The sequence below is a fragment of the Sphaeroforma arctica genome (genome assembly GCF_001186125.1).
Source record: "Sphaeroforma arctica JP610 unplaced genomic scaffold supercont1.287, whole genome shotgun sequence".
NCBI lineage: Eukaryota > Ichthyosporea > Ichthyophonida > Sphaeroforma > Sphaeroforma arctica.
Window position 1 is genome coordinate 8,006 of NW_014040271.1, and position 3,243 is coordinate 11,248.

Sequence of the window (3,243 nt, forward strand, 5' to 3'; positions counted from 1 at the left end):
CTACATACCACTAGCTTATACACACTTACATACCACTAGCTTAAACCCACCTACATACCATCCCCCAATACCTACCTCGCATAACTTCGCCGCCCCGTGTGTCGATGCGGATGTTGGAACCACATGCGTCCATCACATCAATGCTCTCGTTCTTGCGCAACTCCCATGAGCGCGCTTTGAACTCGTATGGCCGAGAGGTTAGGGCGCCCACGGGACACAGATCAATGACATTGCCGGACATCTCGGTCTTAAGACACTTCTCTACGTATGTGCCTGTGTGTATAAGCGCGTGTGACGGGAAACAGAAGGTGAGAGTGTGTGCAAAGGAGGGGGAGACAGCGAGTGTATGTGGAGGTGTGTATAAACGCGCGAATATGTGTACGATAGCGTGTCCAGATGTGTGTGTGTGTGTATTTATGTGTGTTGTGTGACAGAGTGGGAGATGTATGCAGAAGACGCCAGATGAAGGCTACGTTAAAAAGTGCGATGAGAGAAGAAATACAGACATACGTCAGCTATCTCCAGGCAACAACATCACACACACCTATAAAGATATACAAGCATACACCCACCTATTGGCATGCCAGTACTACATAGTAGTAACAAACTTGCTATCTATCACACACACATGTACATATACCACCATACACACCTATTGGCATGTCACTACTACATAGCAGTAACAAACTTGCATTCTAACACACACGTGTACATATACCACCACGAACACCTATAAGCATGCCAGTACTACATAGTAATAGCAAACTTGCATGCTATCACACACACATGTACATATACCACCATATACACCTATAAGCATGCCAGTACTACATAGCAATTGCAAACTTGCATTCTATCACACACACATGTACATATACCACCATACACACCTATAAGCATGCCAGTACTACATAGCAATTGCAAACTTGCATTCTAACACACACACATGCACATATACCACCATACACTGCTATTGGCATGTCACCACTACATAGCAGTAACAAACTTGCATTCTAACCCACACGTGTACATATACCACCACGAACACCAATAATCATGCCAGTACTACATAGCAATTGCAAACTTGCATTCTATCACACACATGTACATATACCACCATACACACATAACTCCTATAAGCATGCCAGCACTACATAGCAATAGCAAACTTGCATTCTATCACACATACATGCACATATGCCACCATACACACCTATTTGCATGTCATTGCCGCGGCCAGTTGATCCGAGACTATCAATGCCCGCCACATCATTTGCAAACCGAATGCACCGAGTACACTGGATACAACGGGTCATCTCAGTCTTGACTAGAGGTCCCATGTTCTTGTCCTGGATTGGACACAAAAGTTATTTATATACATATATACATCGACTTTTAGATTATAATTATAATCATCAAATTAAAAAACGGGAAAATATCGGAGACAGTGACAGTAGCAAAAGGACCAATGTTCTTATCCAGGATTATATATAAAAGACATGAGAACGCAATATATTGATTCTAATTTTAGATCAGGTTTCGAGTGGGAATTATTAATTGACCAGAGAACCAGATTCTTATCCTGGATTATACATGGGAAGACATATAACGCGATTTTTAAATCCTATTTATAGATCAGATCCCGAGTGCGAATTATTTATGAACCAATGGCAAGTTCTAAACCTGAATCTTGTACGAAGACCAACAACCGACCTAATTATATTTATAGATCGCATTTTGAATAGGAAATGGTATCGCACATATTGACAAGAAGACCTATGTTCTTATCCTCGATCTACACAGACAACATATTCAGCGACTTAAGAATTATATATATAGATCAAAGCTTGAGTGGGAATTGAAATCGCAGGCATGGGCCAGATGCCGCGACTTTTCGATTCTCTTCATAAATCAGATTGCGAGCTAGATAGACACACATAGCTGGATAGACACACACTAGATAGACACACATAGTTGGATAGATACACACTAGATAGACACACACTGCTGGATAGATACACACTAGATAGACACACACTGCTGGATAGATACACACTAGATAGACACACACTGCTGGATAGATACACACTAGATAGACACACATAGCTAGATAGATACACACTAGATAGACACACATAGCTAGATAGATACACACTAGATAGACACACATTGCTAGATCGATACACACAACTCACCTCCACAGCCCGCTTTCCTGAGCGGTGCATGTCCGTGAAACGAGAGCGGTCCCCTCCAAACACCATGCTCTGATCCTGCAGATCACACTCGCCTCCTTGATCGCAGATGGGACAGTCTAGAGGGTGGTTCACCAGGAGGAACTCCATCACACCTTCACGTGCCTGATAGTGCGAAGAGAAGGGTAGATAGTATGATACAAGAAAGATGAGATAAACTAAGGGGTTTTACAGGTATACAGCCACAAGGAGAACCTCTATCATACTTTCACATGCCCGATAGTGCCAGATAACATATACAATTATTTATATATATATATATATAAATATACAACAGCTTAATCACCATAAAACGAAGTGCTGTAAATTAATCATGTGACTAAAAATCCACCAGTCCATCGTCCATTCGCACACCAGAGAGCGAACAAAAGTGAACACAGCACGGTTTGAAGATCACTTAAACCCTACCTGGATGAATAGTTATATATATATATATATTATACTTCCATCGCTTATTATACGGTGTCAAGCATGCAGGCAGATACAGGCTACAGAACGGAACAGCTACCTATTCGCACATACACCGTCACATGCGTGACATTCATCGGAACCCAATACAAGTGTGTACATACGCAATACAGATTCACTGTACCCCGTCAGAAAGTGTTACAACACCCACGAAGTCTATACCTTCTTTGTCACAGGCGTGTCTGTCTTGATGCTCATGTTCGGCATAACAGGCCAAGCGCACGAGGCCACGGGTTTAGGGACCTTTTCGACCTCAACGAGACACATACGACAGTTACCCGCGACTGCCAATCTACAGGTATTACAATTGAATAGATCAACAGATATGGTGGGTGAGAGAAGAAGAAAGAAGACTTGGGGAATACTGAATAAAGATGGCGGATGCACATTGATATTTATATAGGAGAAGAATGTCAGTGTAACATTTACAGACACGACAATCACAACAGAGTAGGCTACCATGCAGACACGAAAAGCTGTCCCTTTTATGACAATAATAACCTATGCGAGTACGAGACACTAC

The 3,243-nt window shown here is 42.1% G+C and overlaps 1 pseudogene across 1 annotated transcript in view; it reads right to left on the reverse strand.

The window, feature by feature from the left end:
• SARC_04841 (NADH-ubiquinone oxidoreductase 75 kDa subunit, mitochondrial) overlaps positions 1 to 2,918 on the reverse strand; it is a pseudogene marked incomplete at both ends in the record, with an annotated part of 9,515 nt that extends 6,597 nt beyond the window's left edge. Inside the window, 4 exons of the mRNA in view lie at positions 76 to 273; positions 1,214 to 1,349; positions 2,196 to 2,357; positions 2,883 to 2,918. The remainder of the gene's footprint in view (positions 1 to 75; positions 274 to 1,213; positions 1,350 to 2,195; positions 2,358 to 2,882) is intronic.
• Between the last annotated feature and the right edge of the window lie 325 nt (positions 2,919 to 3,243).